At 53.7% G+C, this 19,167-nt stretch overlaps 1 protein-coding gene across 3 annotated transcripts in view; it reads left to right on the top strand.

Annotated features, from left to right (window-relative positions):
- Positions 1-5,584: 5,584 nt before the first annotated feature.
- Positions 5,585-19,167, top strand: part of AGPAT3 (1-acylglycerol-3-phosphate O-acyltransferase 3) — a 130,124-nt gene continuing 116,541 nt past the window's right edge. Inside the window, exons 1-2 of one of the 3 annotated variants that reach the window (XM_077119116.1) lie at positions 5,611-5,626; positions 9,742-9,834. The gene's annotated coding sequence lies outside the window, so the exon portion shown is untranslated. Of the gene's footprint in view, positions 5,627-9,640; positions 9,835-19,167 lie in introns of those variants that run through there. The other 2 variants (XM_077119124.1, XM_077119117.1) reach the window with 2 other exon arrangements.

Genomic DNA, 19,167 nt, shown 5'->3' with positions numbered 1-19,167 from the left:
CCCAACCTGATTTGATACTGTGTGATCTCAGACAAATTACTTAACCTCTCTGTGTTCAGTTTCTTCACCTGAAAAGGGGGGATACTACTGGTCCCTACCTCGTTGTACTATTGTGAGGATTAAATGAAAAGCACTTAGAGCAGCGCCTGGTCAATGTCGGCCATTGTCACTGTCACTGTTATAATCCTCGGCCCTGATTCTGAGTCCTTCGCTGGCTTTTCCTGCTGCATCCCCGCAGTGGCCGCTTCCTCGGACAGTGCTTGTGGAGTGCTCTGCTGTCTCCAGGTATATTTACTTATGTCCCTGTCTTCTTGCTCCTATTAGGTTCCACATTCCCTCTGGGACAGTCGTCCTGAGAGGTGGCTGGGCCCCAGCTGCCCTGTGGGCCTGGAAACCAGCACCTGGCCAGTCTGCAACTGCCCTGGCCAGTCAGCGCCTCCAGACAGGCAGCTGGGAGTCCGTCTGTCCTCCTCGAGCACCTCTGCACATCTAAGACATGTATCGCCCTAAAATTACTCCCAACAGGACATAAGTAGTACACATTTATGGCAACAAATAAGAGACAACACAGGAACAGAACCAAGAAAACGCTCGTGGTTACGAGTCTTCAACAGTGCCCAGAGAGTGGTGGAACCTTCCAGAAGCCAAGCACTGCTTTGTGGTGGGACTAGGGCAGAGGCCGCAGGTACAGACAATAAACAGAAAATCACCGGGAGGACATGCAGAAGGCGGCCGGGGCTCGGGGACAGTGAGGTGTGGTGGGGGGCAAACCCTTTGCAAAGGGCAGGGGGGAGGGGCCGAGGAGGGGCCTTGTGATGAGAGAAGCCCCCACTGCTGCCCTGTGTGGACTGGCTTGACCCCCCAGAGGCCTCCCGCCGGCCGCTTTCACCGCACAGGAGACGGAGGCCCGGAAAGCGGACACTCCCTGTGGACACCCGTCCTTTTGTCCGTCCAGGACAAGGCTGACCGTGGCCCCCCATCAGTTCCGCGTCCAGAACCAGAGGGCCCTGCCGTGGGGCGGGTTTGTTTCCTGCCTCGCTGGGCTCTTGGAGGCAGGGAGGGGGCACCGGGGACTCCCCCTCGAGTGCTAAGAGACCTGAGCAGCAGGAGAAGCTTCGGGCTGGCCCTGCTGTGCCCTGTGGGGGCCTCGCCCACTCTGCTGCCCAGAGCCCCGGAGGGGCTGATTTCAGTGTTAGGACGCGGCCAGTTTAGGGTGATAACGTGGCATCCGGAGATGGGCCAGGTGAGATCTGAAACCGAAAGAAAGGCCCTCAGGCTGCTGTGAAGTTTCCAAGAAGCGGCCATGAGCTGGACTCAAGGTCTGGGTTGAAGGTACTCCAGTCCCTTCCTGGGGAAGGGAACAGAGTCTTAGAATATTTTATTCCCAGAAAACCCATGACATGACTTTAAGTCTGTGCCCAAATTTCTCTCCCTAAAATATTTAATATCCCTCAAAACAGACATCACGGTGTGTCTCCCTTTCATATTAACCTAGAGTTTTTTGTTTGTTTCTTTCTGGAAGCATTTCTTCAAACCCACTAAAAATAGTATTTTGATAACTCCTTTTCCTATTTCTCAGGAATTAGATGATGCAGTGAGGCTGTGCGTTGGGTTAGAGTTCTCTTACATAAAATGCCAAATCTGAACGGATAAATTTTTAGAAACAGCACGCACTTTCTTTTCAACCCCAGAGAACAAGTTAACAAAAAAGGTTGGCGCAAAAAAATAAAAGGCAAGTTAGTTTTTCATGAGTGCGGCAGTGGGGTGGGGTGGGCTGGTGTGAGGAGGCTGGGAAAGCAGGGTCCCCTCGCCAGGACCCCCTGCCCGTGTGCTTAGGAAGGAGACTCCCCCTGAGCCTCACTGCTGTGTCGGGGAGCCCTGCACTCCTGGGCCAGTGTAAAGGGGTCGTGACCTTTCGCTCACAGTCCTGTGCTGTTGCCCAAGGGGCTGGGGTGTAGACCCTTGAAATCTCTGTCAAAAGATCTCAGTCCGGCTCTTCAAAGCGAGGGGGAAGCCCGGTCTTTCCAGGAGGGCACCAAGGCAGGTGGCCTCCCGGCAGAGCACACCAAGTGGTGTTTGGAGGCAGGGTGTTTGGGGGGCTGTGTAATGCCTGTCAAAAATAAAGGGGGGTGCGTGGAGCAGGGTGGCCAGGGTGAGCCTCGGACCCCAGGCTCTGGAGCAAGCATTGCCCCTCAGAGACGTCCCATTGCAGGCGGAAAGGGCAGCACTCCGGCCTGGCTGGGGCTGCCCGGGGGCCACAGCCTTGGCTTTGTCTGCTCACCCTGTCCCTGCCTCTTGGCCAGGACTCTGGTGCTCTCAGCCTGGCCCTTGGGCCCAGCCCCCCTCTCGCCCTCCTGCCCTTCGGCTCTCCTGAGAGCCTCACCTAGAGGAGGCCCAGACCGGGACTCAGGGACACAGGACCTGTAGCAGCTGTCCAGGCGGTGGCTGAGCCCACTTTGCAGAGTGGGGACCTGACCAGTCACTTGCTGCCTCCCGCCGTCAGCACGGTGGGGCCTGGGTTTGAGGGCAGGGCACTGGCCCTGCAATGGACAGCTTGCTTCCCGCTGGCCGTGTGCCCAGGCCTGTCCCAGGGCAGCAGCTGGAAACCGTCCCCTGTGGCCCAGCTGTGGCCCCCACACAGTAGGCTGGCTCCTCTCCCCCAGGCATAGGGGGTCAGCAGACCTGAGCACGTACCCCCCAGCCCGAGCTCAGTTTCTCTAGCAACGTGTTGAGAGACGGGATCTGATCACCTCCTGGTGTTTCTAACCCCATTACAAAAAAAACCCGCTTTTATGATTTTGGCCTCTAGAAAAGTCTGCACTTAAAGTAACTCATTTCCCGAAAGAAAGGCATCTGTTATCACTGTTTCCCTATTATACATCCATCAAAAACATATAACATTGACCAGTTTGAAATTAGCATTACTATGCTGAATTAATGTATTTCCAGCAAAGTTACTACCTCTGGTTTGGTAAATTGCCCCACCCTTTTCTGGGATAAATATAAAGTTTGCTTTAGATTTTTCAAAGCAAATGAATGAGCTCCCACAGCCCCTGGCTCTACCAGTACACTTGGGGGCTTGGGGAATGTCAGGGTGGGAACCTTGCTTTACAGTAAAAGAAACGAAGGCTCCGATAGTTACTGACCTTGCTCAGGTCACAGGTGGCACTGACCTTGGCCCTGAGACATGCAGCCTCCTGGGAAGCTCTGCCCACTGCCAGAGCTTGAGCCTGGGGCTGCCTCAGCGGGTAGGGATCCCTTCTGGGGTCTTTGCCATGTGCTGACCTCGGGGTCACCGCTCAGGCTTGGCTTAACCATCTGTGAAATGGGGTGCCAGCATGTCTGTCCCAGGGATTAATGCCAATAATAAACAGGGATGCCACTTTCCCAGGGGTCTTGCACACAGCAGGGACTGACAGCCGTTTCTTCTTCTCTTTTGTGGCAGAAATTCCCTCTCTACAAATCCATGGCAAACAGTACTCTCGGTAAGAATTCTTTTTTTGTTGTTCTGTTTCCTTTCCTATATTTAATTCAAGAGGCCTGGGATCCAAGTTTCTCTGGGAAGTGACTCCTTATAAGAGACGAGCTCATCACTGGAGCCCGATGCAGAGCTCCTGTGCACGGCAGTGCAGGGGGCTGCTGCCCGCCGTGGGCCATGGGGAAGGGGCCTCAGTTTCACCGGGTGTAATCAGGATGGCCACCCTCCACCTCACGGCCTTGCTGCGGGAAGTGAGTGAAATAATCCCTGTGTACCTGAAGCGGTCATTAGACGCGAGTGGATGCAGCATGGGGCCGGGATACTGCCAGCCCTGGAGTCCGCAGGGGGCTGCTCGCTGGCCCTGTCTCTCCCTCCCTTAACACAGCTGAAGTTTCCAGAGGCGAATTCCTGCCCCACTCGGCTGTGCGAGATCACAGATGCTAAAGGAAGGTAGATTTGAAGAGGCTGATGATGGTTTACACAGATGAAGCAAACGTAGTATCCGGCTTCTTTAGAAGTCAGTGTACTTTATAAGGGGCACTGGACGTCCAAGTGACAACGGCCATTTTAATTGGTCTTCATCATTTTTTTTTTTTTTTTTTTGCATGAGCAGGCACTGGGAATTGAACCCGGATCTCTGGCATGGCAGGCGAGAATTCTGCCTGCCCAACCACCGTGGCTGGCCTTTTAGTCTTTAAATATGAGTTATAAAATGTGCATGATAATTGAAAACATAACCAGAGAGCATATGAGGAAAAGTATTTCCGCCCCCTGCCCAGCTACTGTCTTCTGGCCGTCTCGTTTCTCCCTCTGAAGTTCTCAGGACGGGCATACACAGATACTGCTTTTGCATATGGAAAAGGGACCACTGCATACACGCTGGCCCGCATCGCTTCTTTTTACTTTAACTCAACAGACCTCGGAGATTCTGTCATGTCGGTGTGTACAGAATGGCCACACTAACGTGTTAAGAGCTGGTTTTAAATGGCGAGTATTGTAAAGTGACCGGTGGGAATGCCGTGGGCTCAGTTTCCCTGGGAGGCCCTCCGCGCTCTAGGCCTCAGCGCACCTGCAGGCCTGGGGTGTGGGGCTGCCGCGCCCAAGGTTCTGCAAAGATTGGGATTTCCATCAACATTGCAGAGCATCGTTTAGTTTTCTGACTTTTTTTGGTCACGAGTGAGGAATGATGAGCAGGACAAGGTAGGTTCTTTCTTTTTTATCTGTGTCGGCACATCTTCTGAAATAAGATGTGGAGAGGCTGAACCCAAAGCTCAGCAGCCGGTAACGCGGCCGGTATTTTAACTGGTTTTCCGTGAAACCCGCCCCAGCCCGGGCGCCCGGCCCCTCCTCGGCGCAGCGCGGCCTCACGCCCGGGGACAGCACGGCCCGGCGCTGCTAGGGACCCGGGGGCGGGTGACCCTCTGCCAGCGGGGACGAAGGTGACCGCGAGCGTCCAGGCCTCGGTGCCGGCGCGTGGGCGGCTTCCGGGTGGCCCCGAGCTGGGGGACGCCGGCCCCGGGATCCAGTGGCGAGGCCGTTTCGCGGGCCCGCGCCAGCTGCAGCGCTAAGGCGCCCACGGGGCGCGGAAAGCTGACCCTCCGCCCGGCCCCCCGAGACCCCTCCCAAAGCCTCGAGGACGACCCCGACCTTGGGCGGACACCGGGGCCCCGCGGGCAGGGAGCTCTCCGGGAGGCTGGGGGTCCCGGCAGGGCCCCGCTCGGCGTCCCCAGCCCTCCATCCCCGCGCCCGCGCCCCCGCCCGGACCCCGCTTGGCCCCCGCCGCGCCCCGTCCCAGGCCTGCCCTCTGACCCCGCCGTGACCCCGCCCCTGCCGCCCCTTGACCCCGCTAGCCCCGCCCCGGCCCCCGGCCCGCGGCCGCCCCCGGCCCGCACCCCGGCCCCGCGCCCCGCGCCCCGCGCCGGCGGAACTGTGGGAGCGGCGCGCACAGGAAGTGGCGGCGGCGGCGCGGCCCAGGGCGGCGGGCGCGGGATGGGGCCCGGGGCCGGCGGGCGCCGCACTCGCTGAGCCCCAGAGGGCCGGGCGTCCGCCCAGGCGGCCAGAGCGCGGGGCCCGCGCGCCGGGGACCCGGGCCCGAGGCGACGCCGACGGACGGCGGCCGGCGCGACGAGCAGGCGGCGGCGGCTGCAGGTGAGCGGGGCCCCCGCCCGGGGCGGGCCGCCAGCCTCCCCGACCCCCCCCCGCCGCCCGAGGTCGGGCCGCCCGCACCCCCTGCCCCGCTCGCCGCCCGAGGTCGGGCCGCCCTAGGCCCCGCCGCAGTGCTGGCCGCGCTCCGGCTGGCGCGGGGCCTGCGAGGGAACGGGGACTACGGGTGGGGGCACCGGGTCCACGGGGCCCGGAGCTTCCCCCAAGCCCGGGGCGCCCAGCCCGCCCTGTCCGCCCCGAGGCCCAGGCCCCAGGGCCCAGGCCCACCCGCCGGACTCGCGGCCGCCGCAGCGGGGAAGGTCGCTTGAGGAGAGGAGCGGGCGGCCCGGGGCTGAGGGAGGGGGCGACGGGGCTTCTCGGGGTTGGGATCCTTTCCTCTCCCGCCGCGGGACTCGGCTCAGACCCCTGTGGGCTCCGCGCCCTCCGCCGGGTTTCGGAGCGCTGGGGACTCGGCGCCCCGCGGGGGGGCTGCGTTACTTTCACTTTTTGCTGGCTCAGCTTGGGGGGTGGGGGAGGGGGGTGCTGCGGGACGCCAGGGAGCGGCGGGTGAGTGCCCGGGCAGGGCCCACTGCCAGCGTCTGCATTTCAGCCAGCGACTGAAGTCCATAATCAGGCCGATTTGAGAGGAGAAGCCCCCCCCCCACCGCGGGGATCCCCCAGATCCCCAGGAAGGAGGGCTGTCAGCAGTTGAAGCCAGCACATTGTGCAGGTTTTTAAATTTTTTTTTAACTTTGAGAGAAGTGCAGCGAAATCGGGGGGCTGCCATCCAGACCTTTCGTTTTAAAGAAATGCTTGAAATGAAAAGTCTTGAGTAAGAGAACACTTGTGCTGCCAGGTGTAGGGTGACCCTCTGAGAGGGAAGGAGGGGGCTGGGGGCCTGCTCGCCTTGGGGCTGACTGCAGTGAAGGTGGGTGCACATGCTGAAAATGGAGATTACTCCGGAGAGCCGGACCCTGGTTCCTCCCTGGCATCCCCCGGGGAATGGGGACCACTCTTGTTTCATCCAAACCCGAGAGCCCCTAAGCGTGTTAAATCACAGCCCACCAGGCTTATGATATCCGTTAGGGAATCCTAATCAAGGGCTCCTTGGTTTAAAAGCTTCCCAGGGGTCTCAGACTCTAAAACTCTCTTTTCCGGTCGCTCCCTGGCTATGTCCCTCTCTCTCCTACGCAATTGCGACTGCTCTCCTTCTGGCCCATGAGAGCTTCAGGGTGTGTGGGTCACGTGCACGTCTATATCCTTTCTCCTTGATTCTTAAGGATGTTTTTGGTTACATTGTTTTAAGAAGAGGCCACTGGGCTGGAGCTGGCTTTCTCCTGGCCTGGGCAGGTGTAGCTGCCTCCCTGCTTGAACCTGACTTCCCAGCCTGGGGTGGACCTGGCAGCTGGGGAGCCTCACCCGGGTTGGTCCACCTGGGCCTGCCTGCGGAGGGGAGAGCCGCCAGCCACCAGCCCTTTGGCCCCTTCCTTTGGGCAGCGGCCTGAAGGGTGGCGAGAACTGGGTAGAGGCAGTTTCAGAGGAGGGGTCCTGCTGGGCATGCAGATTCTAGAACAAGTCCCCAGGGGAGGCCGCTACGCTGTGCAGTGCCGGCCACTGGCGGAGAAGGGGCCGGCTGGCCGCGTGCAGGTGCTTGGGGTCCTGCCCTGGTTCGTGACCCCCTTGAGGAGCCTCGGTCCCTCTGCATGCACCTGAGTGCTGCGGCTGAGGAGGCGAGGGGGAAGCCCTGGCTTTGTTTGGGAAGTTAGGAGAAAGTGTCACCAAAGTCATCTGTTTTATTGCTTTTGCTGCTGATACTCAGGTTCATGTTTTCTCGGCTCTGCAGTCAACCTTGTAGAAACGTCCGAGAAAAGGGAGGCGGTTAGTGACCTGCCCACGGCGATGTCGCCATCAGAGTGGCCTGATTTAGACCAAATCCACAGACTTCCACCTTTTCAGACATGTCACGTGCTAAAAGTCCATAAATCTTATTTCTGCTCAAATCAGAGATAGGAGGCAAATGTTGAAATCTGCACAAACGGAGAACCAAAAAGAGAAGTTGTGTTTGAGAAGAGCCAAATTTCCTTTTTTTGGGTGCAGGGGGCAGACCTCTGGTTAACTTGCCCAATTACATCTTACCCTGGAATTGTGCCCCTTCCATTCGTGCTCACCCTCGCTCACTGCAGGAAGCGGGGGGGTAAGCACCGACAGTGTTGGTGAAATGCCACAGCCCCTCGCTTCAGCAGTTAAGACCAAGCAGTTGTCACCATCACAAAACGGCCCTGGCCCTGTCACAAAACGCTGATGTTTTTTGTTTCAAGTGTGGCTGGCTGATATTTATAGAGTGAAGAGTTGGATATGTTGGCTACATTCGAATGTTTCCTTTATCATGACTGGGAGACCATCCTTAGTTACTGTGTCTGTCTGCTCATTGAGAAGCACACTTTACAGTAGGGTCAGGCAACATTTCTAAAAACAGTTGCACAGAAATTTTGTGGGATTTTACTTTTGGTTAACCTAAGAATGTTTGAGTTTTTTAAAGTGATTTGTGTCAAATTATAAAGTGAAATTACTATGAGTTAACCCGTCATTGCTAAAACCACTTTGTGATAACCTTAAGATTAATTCTAAGTTCTAGTTTTCGAGATGCTGAACGTCAGGCAGATGTCTTAGTGCTTCAGTTCTGCCCATCTCCACTTGAGTTGTTTAGAAGCCTTGGCTGCGCTGTGATTACCTCTGTCGCGTGAAGTGCGAGAGCCCGACACCCCGAGCCTTGGACACCCAAGCCCGGGACACCCTGAACCTGGGACAGCGTGGGCGCTGTTTGGAGGCTGGAGAAGCAGCAGTGATCACGGGCGTGGCTGGAGTCACCTGGTCTCTCGGGGCTGTGGCTTGACTGTCCACGCCTTCCCCAAGCACAGACTGACGTGTCGCCCACGGGGCGCATTTTAGATATCAGTGTTTGTGAAAGGAACCCAAGGGCCCTTCAGTGAGGGACGGTCCTGTAGGGCGACACACTGAAGCGGGGGCTGGGGGTCACCACGCAGACCTGGGTGCTTGTAGAGGGACGAGTGTCCCCAGGTGAAGCCGGTGGCCCTGTGTGCTCTGGGCTTCTGTGCTCACGGGTGGGGGATGAGCTACATACTAGATGACACTAGCAGGACTGAGGCTGCTGCAGGGCACACCTGTCCCCACCCCACCTCCTTCTTGCTGGGTCTGAAGCAGGTGAGGGCAGCTCAGCACTGGAGCTCCTAGGAGAGAGGCTGCTTTTCTCTGCGTTGTGTCCTGTTCGCAGATCTGAAGTTTTATAAGTATATGCAGTTACATACACGTGAAATGTGCCCCTGCTTTGTAACCTATATCACGCATGCTTTGTTCATTATTTATAACGGCTGTAATGATAGCTTGTCTGTGAGGTGTTTTATAGGTTCATTATGTTGTTTAATTCTCAGAACTCCCGGGCTGGAGAGTGCTCTTGCCCCATTAGCCAAGGTGGAAGGCTTGGCCTGGGTAACTCAGCTAGCGAGGGATCATTCTGGATTTCAGACAAATGTCTCGTTAACCCCAAAGCCCTCATTCTTTTACTGAACCGCCTTGATGCCCAGAAAACCCAGTACATAAAAATCTGCATTTCTGCAGAGCTGTGTTCCAGTAGCCATGTTTCTTGAAGATGATTGTATAATGATACAGCTTTCACAATGTGACTGTGTGACTGTGAAAACCTTGTGTCTGATGCTTTATCTACCTTATGGACAGATGAGTAAAACATATGGATTAAAAATAAATAAATAACAGGGGGAGCAAATGTTAAAACAATGAAAGGGAGGGGTAAGGGGTATGGTATGTATGAATTTTTTTCTGTTTTCTTTTTATTTCTTTTTCTGAATTGATGCAAATGTTCTAAGAAATGATCATGATGATGAATATACAATTATGTGATGAAAAAAAGAATGTTTATATTGTATGTCAGTTGGTTTTATTAATAAAAATTTAAAAATAAAAATTAAAAAAGTAAATGCTGGGAGAAAAAAATAAATGAACCTTAAAAAAAATCTGCATTTTCAAAGCAGAAACTAAGTGATTGGCTTCACAAGAGTACTCATCTAAAAACTTTTCACTTGAAGGCTACTGTTACTTGACAGACTGCAGGCTCAGAAACCCTCAATCTACGATAGGAACGGTACAGGCCAGTGTGACGCCACATCCCGGAGAACAAGGTCAGTTTGTGTAAATTCGTCTGTGCTCAGCTTTTCCCTGTGCAGTTCGTGGCGTAAACCAATGTGCTGCCCACTGGGCTGAGCCCCCTGGCTGTTTGTAGACCGTTGTCCTGTTGTGGCTGGAGTGACTGACCGAATGAAGACGCTTTGTTAGGGAGGTCATATGGTCCTCGGATAAAAATCAGTCACTGGGCACACCTGCCACATACAGTGCAGTTGTAGCAAAATTTGCCACAAGACAGTAGTCAAATTGTTAAATGAAGATTGCATCAAGTTTGGGTTGCCCAGGAAGCAGATGCAAAGGTGGAATTAGCTGTGCAGATTTATCAGGGAAACACTGAGGACAGAGCGAGCAGGAGCAGGTGGGGAGAGCCGCCGCCAAGATGCAGGTGGAACCCCTGGGGGGGGCGGAGGGAGGAAGGAGGCTGGTGGGGGGTTGCCATGGCCTGCAGTCCAACTCTGCATGCCCCAGCCAGCCCAGTGGGGGTCCCTGAGTTCAAGTCCCCTGCAGACTGCAGTTCAGTTCTGGCTCCAGGTTAGAAGTTTAGTTTCCTGGAACCCCAAGTGTTTTTGCTTCTTTCCTTTAAATTTTAGTGAGTTACAGGGTTAAAAGTTTACTTTTGGGGGACGAAGCTATCCAGGAAGTTTGTAAGCACAGACTCGAACCGAGGCCAAGGGGAAGGTGATTGAGTGAAGCAGGAGAGGTGAGCTGGGCAGGTGGGTGTATGTGAGCCAGAGCCTCTCCGAGGGGTGCGGCCCCCCCCCCACCACCACCACTGACTTCTGGCCGCAGGGGCCAGGCCAGGTGCAAGACCAGAGTTGTAAGGTCTTCTGAGAAAAGCCAGAAATGTGGATTTTTACATACTGTTTCTTAATTTTTAACAAACTGTGCAGGTAAGATAAAAAATGTTGGTGCTTGGATTCAGCCTGTGGACCACTATTATTTACAGCCTCTGGTCTAAAACATCAGCTTATTTCTTGAAATAAAGTAACTGAGCTAATTAAACAAGGACAAACGGGCACTTCCGAAATGCATGTTAGAAAAGCAAAGAGTCACCCACAAAAGAAACCCAGGAACTCATGTGCAGGCCTAAGACAAAAAGCTGCCCAGCCATCTCAAGCTCAGCTTGGAAATAGACTGGGGTTCTCCGATGGCTTTTAGAGGGCAAGGAGACCTCACCCAGAGAGGAAGCAGCCGGCTGGAATGAAGGAGCTCCAGCTGTCTTTAAATAAGGGGCTTGCTGCTCACGATACAATGTATGTAAAGATGAACGTTGACGAAAAGTACTGTCTGCAGAATGCGTTCACGCAGCCACCAAGGCCCTGCGGGTCGTGTCTTCTCGGGCGTGCTCTGTGTGCATCTCTGGGTGTGTGTTCCCGTAGTTGGAGGAACTGCTCGTGGGTGTGGAGGTGAGAATGCCCGCGAGAAGCCGGGCCGTTTCCCAGGCGGTGTGCCAGGCTCCCCCCGGAGGCAGGTCTCTGTGGCCTCAGACAGGATGGCCCGTGGCCTTCCCTGGGGGCTCCCCGGAGGGGGGAGTCGGACATCCCCTTACGGTGGTGGTTCCGCATCCCCCCACTCTGTGAAGTCCCTGCTCAGGCCCTTTGCCTGCTCTCTGCGGGGTTACGTCACTTTCCTGTGGGTGCTGGTGTGTTTTCTTTATCATGTATTTCCTTGTACACTCAGGATAGTAGGTCCTTTGTCGCATGTGTGTGTGTCAGACATCTTCTCCCAGGCGTGTCTGGTCGTGCTTTTAACTTGGTGTATAGAAAGTTTTTAATGTAACTGTGTCCATCCTTCCCAGCCCTAAGGTCACAGATGCCTTCTGTATTTTCCTGAAGAAGCTTTAAAGTCTGCTCTTCACACTTACACCCTCACTCAGTCCCGAGCTGGCTGTGCATGTAGGGCTCTCGGTCCTTTCCTTTCCCACCTGGGTTGCCAGGTGAGACCACACCTGCCCAGGACTGCTCGGCCTCTCCCCTGCTGGGGCCCCTGGCTGTCGTGTGTGCAGCCCCTGTGCGGGGCCAGTTTCTTGGCCCTCCTGTTGGGCCCCTCTGGGGGGCTGCCCCCAGCTCCCCACATCTTAGCCACCCCTCTCTGCCCTTCTCTGCCCCGACGCTGTTCTGCCTGGCGTCTCGAAGCTGTGCGTACTCTGCTGTTGTGTGGGAGTGTTAAAACCAGCTTGTCAGGTTTCATAAAGAAAACCTTGGGATTTGGTTTAGAATTGCATCTACCTGCAGGTAATTGGGTGGGGGGGGGTTGTTCAGCCTTGTGATGCTGTCTTCCTGCTGTAGACACGGCTCATGTCTCTTAACATGGCTTCCTTAAGTGCCTTCAGGAAGGTTTTGTAGTGGCCCCTAAACTGTCCTACACGGTGGTTACATTTGTGTTTTTGTTCTGTGTGAATCCTCGCTGGTGTTTTCTAGAAATGCAGGTGGTTTGGGGGTGTTGATTCTGTAGCCATTCCCCTTGCTAATCTCTTATTCCTTACAATTTATTGTAGAGTTCGGGGCTTTTTTGTGGCCTCTGAATGGCGGTGGTGTGGTTGGTTTCTTGTCCCTTTAGTAGTTTTCCTGCTGCCTGGGCCAGGCCCCTGGGTACCGTGCTGGGTGCAGGCATGGGCTCCTGATGTTAAAGGAGATGCTTCTAATGCCCCCGCCTTCTGGTTCTGGTGCATCATGCTGCTGCGGGGAGCAGGAAGGCTGCATCTGCACACTGGAACAGAAATAAAACGAGGAAGATTACAGACTCACCTTCATCAGTCATCAGGGAAAAGCAAAAATAAAACCACGGCGGGACACTAGCCCGCCCCTGCCAGGATGGCTGAGATTAAAAGACTGCCTGCCCCAAGTGTCGTCGAGGTTTAGGGGCGTGGAGGTCGCTCCTTGCTGCCTTGGTGCACGCTGGGATGCCCGCTTTTGGAGTCTGCCTGTGGGGCAGCCTCACGTCCAGGGGCACGCCTCACGGTGGCTTATCGGGAGACCCGGCCCGAAGGTGTGCAGTAGCTCCCCCTGGGGGGTTACACGCCGGCTGCTGTCCAGATGCCCGTTACTGGAAGACAGCGAACGCGGCCTTGGTATACTCGCCCAACGGAAAACTGTTCAGCAACGAGAAAGCAGGACCTCCGACAACAGGCGCCTCCGATGCGAGTCTCCCAGACGGCGCCGTGAGGGTGAGGCATCCAAGCCGATGGCATGACAGACATAAAAGTGTGGGTTGGGTAGTGTTGCCTCTTTTCCTGTTCTACTGAGTTTGGAATTGCATGTTTCTTAAGTAGTCATTTTGTCTGGGCTTAGCTTTTTTATGAATAGATTAAAAAAAAAACTTTTTGTTTTGAAATAATTTCAGACTTACAGGAAAGCTGCAAAAATAATACAAAACCCATGCAGAGTTTTCTAATACTTGGCTATAGGTTTTATGCATCATACTCCTTGAACACTTAACACTGTTACATACATTTCCTAAGAACAAGGATATTCACTTATGTTACCTCCTGGAGTTATCAAGTTTAATAAATGTAACATTGATATAAAGCTTACAGTCTATTTCTAATTTTTCTCATATGTCCCAACAGTGTCCTTTTGGGTATTCTTATAGATAGATCTCTCAGTGGGGCCTGATTTCTTTAATAGCTGCAGATCTGTTTTAGTTTTCCAATCTTCTTTGCATTATATTTGTAAGCTATTTTTTCTAGTGAATGTTCTACATTAGTTATCTATTGGCTGTGTAACAAATTACCACACAGCTATTTAAGTGAGCTTAAAATCACATTTAAAGTGTTTCTGTGGATCAGTCTAGCTGGGTCCTCTGCTCGGGGTCTGTCCGTGCTGTGGTCAGGTGTTGGCTGAGGCTGGGTCACCCCCAGGCCCACGGGGGCTTGTTGGATGGAAGTACAGCCTTCTGTAAGCTCCCCTGGAGGTGGGCTGCCGTTACCTATGCCATGTTCTGTCCGTCCGAGGCCAGTCCCTGGGTCCAGCCCACCCTCCAGGGGAGGGGATGACACAGGGGTGAACACAGGAGTCGGGGTCTGTGGGGGCCGTCTCAGAGGCCTCTTCCACATCCTCCGTTTCAGTAACATGCTCAGATTTCTTGATTCAAAGGTCATATTTTCTTAATTTTTACACCTCTGCAATATGTGATATTAAGCCTCTCTTTTCATTCCTAAGAGCATTCGTGCCTTCCTTTTTTGCTAATCCACGTCACCAGAGGTTTATTTTATTAATGTTCACAAAGGACCAACTTTTTTTTTTGATCATTTTCACTGTATCTTTGTTTTCTGTCATTATTTCTGCTTTCATTGTCATTTCCTTCTGTATTCTTTGATTTTATTCTAGTGTTCTTTTTCTAGGTTCTAAGTTTTCTAGTTAAAAGCATAACTTCTTTTTTATTGTATTTAAACTTAGGGTCTTAATTTTCAAACTTTATTATAACCATGCAAGGCTTTGACATTCCTTCTGAGTTCTGCTTGAATGGTATTCTGTGTGTTTTGGTATGTAGTATTTTCATGTTTAGTTCTAAGCATTTAAAAATTTCCACTATATATTTCTCATGTGACCCATGAGTTACATAGAGGCCATTTCTTTTGCTAAATGCATGGGGGTTTTAGGTTATATTTTCATTATTGACTTTTAGTTTGAAAGCCTTGTAGGAGGAAGGTGTGATCTCTGGGGCAGTGATTCTTTGGCAACTTTTTGAGACGAATTCTGTGATTTCCCCATCCTCTGGTTTACATTGTTGCTGTCAGAAAGTCTGCTGTCGATGGAATTGTCCTTTCTTTGTGAGCAACCCATTTTTCTATGGCTGCTTTCAAGTTCTCTTTACCCTTGGCATGTTCTTCCATTTCGTCATAGTGGAGATTTGTCTCATTTACCTTGCTTTGGATTGATCGTACTTCCTGAAGGTAAATGTTCCTGTCTTTGAGCAGTTCTGAAAATATTTAGCTGTTATATTGTTGATTGTAGATTCTCCCTCATGTCTGACTTTTGTACACCATCCCCCAAGCCTCTTAAATTGTTGTTCATGTTTTCTTTTAAAAATTTTTTAGTCTTTTTTGCACTGTTATTTCTTGAACTCCACCTTCTCGTTTACCACTCTCTCTGCATCTCTGTCTAATCTGTCATTTAATCTGTCTATTAACATTTTAATTTCAGTGACTATATTTTTCATTCCTAAATGTTCTCTTTGGTTCTTTCCCAAACCTGTCCAGTCTTTTGTTTGGTATTCTTTTCCTTGCACATATTTAGGTTTCTTCTTCTATCTCAAATATACTTAGTTTGTATTCTGTAACTAGTCATACCTAAGTCTGTAGTTCTTAAGGGGTTGAATTTCTGTGCTCCTTCTGCCGCCTCTTGCTTGCTGAGTTTGATTTGTCCTGTGCTTTATGATTCGGGGTTTGGGGCTCATGTTGAGCTTTGTCTTTCCCTCCCTCCAGGCTCCGGGGGAGAGTGTTCCCCTAGAGAGCTTCGCACTTGCCAGGAGCTCAGGAGTTGGGACCATTTTGAGTTCATTTCCTGGACTAACAAAAGGGTCTTCTAAAGGTGTGCTTCACGAGGGAAAAATGATCCCCAAAAATCTGAGCTTGGAGAAGGGGTGTGATTGGAGAAATTGTTAATGGTGGGTGTGAAGTCATACAAATCACGATGAATAAAACAGTCACAAACAAGCAAAGGAATGCCTTAGATTCAGGGGCATCAGGGCTTGGCTGTCTTGGAGGACACTTTATTGTGGCATAAAATTGCCTTGTGGAAAAAAAGCAATTTCCAGGGAATTGAAAGGTGAGCAGCCCTCCCTCCCCACCTCATCATTACCAAGCCCTTTCAGCCAGTTTGGAGCACGATTCCCAAACATGGCTCAGATTTTATCCTCGATTAACCTAACTTCTCGTTGACCTCTCTGCCACCCATGCAGCCAGGATGATTTCTGCCACTTCATAGTAGCAGGCGAATCACCATTTAATCCATTTCCCAGAGAACTTCTTTGGGGGTGAAGCTGCAGAATTGCCCCCCATGTCCCATTGTGGTGTGCACCAGTGATGGGCCCAGGAGCTGCAGAGCATGACGCTTTTAAGGTGGAGCCGTGCTGAAGTCCAAGGCGCCTTCTCACCGTGGGCGTCCCCTGCTGAGCCCCTCCTCGCCGTGCGCCTGGGCGGCCGGGCCCCAGCTCTCCAGCTCCCCTTCAGGACTGACCTCGGAACCCAGGCCCATAGAGGCCTCTGCGGGGGGGCACGTCTGGCTCCACTCAGTGGGCCCCCTCGACCCTTCTTGGGGCGCACACACCTGCTCGCCTCCCCCCATCTGTGCAAAGTCGCCCTGTCCTCCGGCCTCCCCTCCTCCTACAGAGTCTACCTCCCAAATCGCTGGTTCACTTATCCCCACCACACCCCACCCCTGCCCTTCATGGCAGCGCATCGTCTCACCTGTGCACTCCAGCGCCCCGGAGGTCTCCTGCCCCAGGTAATTCTCTGCAGCCCGCTGGAGAGAAGGAAGCCCAGATGCCCCCCCTGTCACCCTCCTGCCTAAATACCCCAGGGTGGCTCCCCACGGAAGCTGCTGCCTCTGCTCCCCTCGCTCTGTGCGCTTATCCTCCCGCAGTGTCACGCTCTCCCCTCCGCCACCTCTGCCTCTCCTCTGTGTTCCCGCTCTCCTTCACCTGGTGATTCATGGTCACCTGGCCTCTCGGCTGCCGCTTTGCTAGGGAGGACTTCCTCATTCCGATTCCGAGTCAGGACACGCGTGTACGCACATGCACACAACACACACATGCGCTGGGCAGCCCACATATTCACTTCTCATTACGGTGCCGAACGTTCCCCACTTCTCCCATCATTGGGCTGGGGCCCATAGCAGACATTCCACCGTCTTGCATGGACACAGCAGGTGGATGTGACCCTCTCCTGTGGGGTCACATGCTCTGTGGTGGACATCTCTAATGAACTGAACCCCAAACCCCAAACCAGAGACAAGTTCTTAACCTGGATCCATGTTCCTGGGGCGTGAACCGGTTTGCTGAGGACCCGAGGATGTGTTCTCATTGCAGCGTGGACGCGTCTGCGAGTTGGACCTTCTGAAACCCTGACTGGGCGTGTCCCCGAGCGAGGGCGGCCGTCCTCAGCTTCCCTGGACTGCCTCACAGGGGGCCAGATGAGCAGACAGAAGGACATGGCCTAATGCTGCAGACGGAGGGCAAGCCCCGGGGTCCCGGGGTTTGCAGTGAGCCCGCCCCGGATGCCGCGTGTTCTAGGGAGAAAGCGCGGCTGTGCTGACGCCTTGGTGTTGGGCTTCCAGCCTCCAAACCCTCCAGGTCCTTGTTGCCAGCGGCGGGTGCTGCTTGTTGGGGCAGCTCTGCAGACCGAACAACATCCCTGTATGGGGCTCGAGTTAGATTCCCGAGGGTGTTTTCTACCAGCCACTGGGCTGAGGGTGCGTACGTACATTTCAGAGACTGTAGGCGCGTGCCGCCGACATGCCCCCGAAAGTGCTGAGTGTGTTTCCTCCCACACTAGTTGCTTGAGGAGCAGCACGATCTTAGATGCTCAGTGGTCTTTTCCTTTCCCTTTATTTTCTTCTGTGAACTCTAACTTGCTACACACGCTCAGGCTCCGTCTCACTGTGAGATGCAGCGCACAGGGGATGGAGGCTCTTAGTGGTGGAGGAGATGGGCCATCGTGGGGCGCGCGTGCCCGTGTCAAGCCCCATCTTTCCTCTGGGAGGCGTTGGAAGGAGACCGCGTGCTTGCCCTGGGTTCCCAGTCCGCGGGGCCTCTGGCATGCCTCTGCAGGCCTCAGTCTCCCAGGCGGTCCTCCATGGAGTGTCTGAGGATTCGCACGGATCCTGCATGTCAAATCCTTCGTAAATTGTAAAGCAGCCTGCGGGATGGAGTAGAGATTTGCATGTGGCCACGAGCAGCCTGCAGCCTGAGTGGGCTGCCTGCGCATAACAGGGCTTAGGAACAGAGATCAGACGGTTAGAGCTTCGTGGAGGAGAACTGTTTCTGGACCAGAGGGCTGGGGTCTGCACGGGTCTGTCTCCAGAGTGGCACAGTGCCCCGGGCACCCGGCGGCACGTCGCCAGCAAAGGTTCATCCCTCGTCCTCTTGTGTTGGCTTCCCGGCAGCCCCCTGGGGTGGGGCTAGGCAGAAGGGGGAGTTTCTCTGACCCTGTGGCTGTCCCTTATTCAAGGAGCATCGTGCAGGAGCAGAGAACTTGCTCCTGCATCTTGCTGGCTTCGTGGCCCAGCAGCTGGCATCTGCCCTCGGACGTGTTGGCGCCAGGCGTCCATGCTGTGGGAGGGTCGTGCTGTGCCTGCTCTTCGTTCTCATTCCCCTCGCTGCACGTCATCTCACAGCTCAGCAGGTCCACGTGGCAGGGGCTGCCGGCGGCTGGGAACGCCGGGCGGGTGTTGGCAATTGCCAGAGGCCCATTGGGGCGCCAGGCCCACCTGCCGCTGCTGCGTGGGTGGGGCTGTATTCGGGACTCGCTGGGAGGAAAATGGGCAGAGAGGGCTCGTGGGAACCCGGGGACTGTGAGCGAGGCACAGCCCAGTGGCTCACTGCCAGGGGCTCGGGCCGGAGGGTAGCGTCCCCTTTCTCACCAGCCATTTCCACGTGGCTGAGGGCCTCACATAGGCCTGTGGCCTTTCGGGAATGGGTTTCACACTCTGCGTGCTGCACCCGCGGTGGGCAGGTCAGTTTACAACAGTGGTTTTGCTGAGTGTGCATCTCATCTCACACGTGCCTCTGCCAAGAGGTGGGAACGGTGCACGGTGGGTGACGGTTGCCTGGAAAAGGCAAAACAGGCCACACCCGCGTCCGCTGAATTTGACCCACAGGAAAGTGGCAGTATGTGAACTGTAAAGAACAAGGATTCCTCAAGGCTGGCGGTTTGCTACAGAGTTGCTCTTTTCTAACAGAGAAAGAAGAAACTTTTTTAGAAGGAAAAGGAAGTTGAAAAAGAAGTAATTAGTAATTACTAATTATTACTTAGTCAGTTATCTATTTCCAGGAGTTGGTCTGTTTCTTCTTATACTCTGGAACTTTTATATGTGAAAGAGAGAATTGGAAGTATTTAATAATTTTGATTTCTGTTTTGTAATTTATGGTGATTATATTGTGTTTTCAGGGATGGATTACCTGTTTTTTTTTTTAAATTTTGACATAATGTCCTATTTTAAAATACACAAATAAAATATAGACTCCTCCCTCTCCCAGTATCTGCCATCCCAGGAAGGAGTTAACCAGTAGAAGTACATTTGAAGTGAAAGGGTTGGCTAAGCCAGACACCTTTGAAAGTCTCAGCATGTAAACAGAAAAGGGAAATGGGAGGTGCGACCCCACAGAGC

The sequence above is a fragment of the Tamandua tetradactyla genome, chromosome 10, assembly GCF_023851605.1.
Source record: "Tamandua tetradactyla isolate mTamTet1 chromosome 10, mTamTet1.pri, whole genome shotgun sequence".
Taxonomy (NCBI): domain Eukaryota; kingdom Metazoa; phylum Chordata; class Mammalia; order Pilosa; family Myrmecophagidae; genus Tamandua; species Tamandua tetradactyla.
Note: the sequence above shows the minus strand (reverse complement) of the source record. Positions and strands in the feature narration are given on the sequence as shown.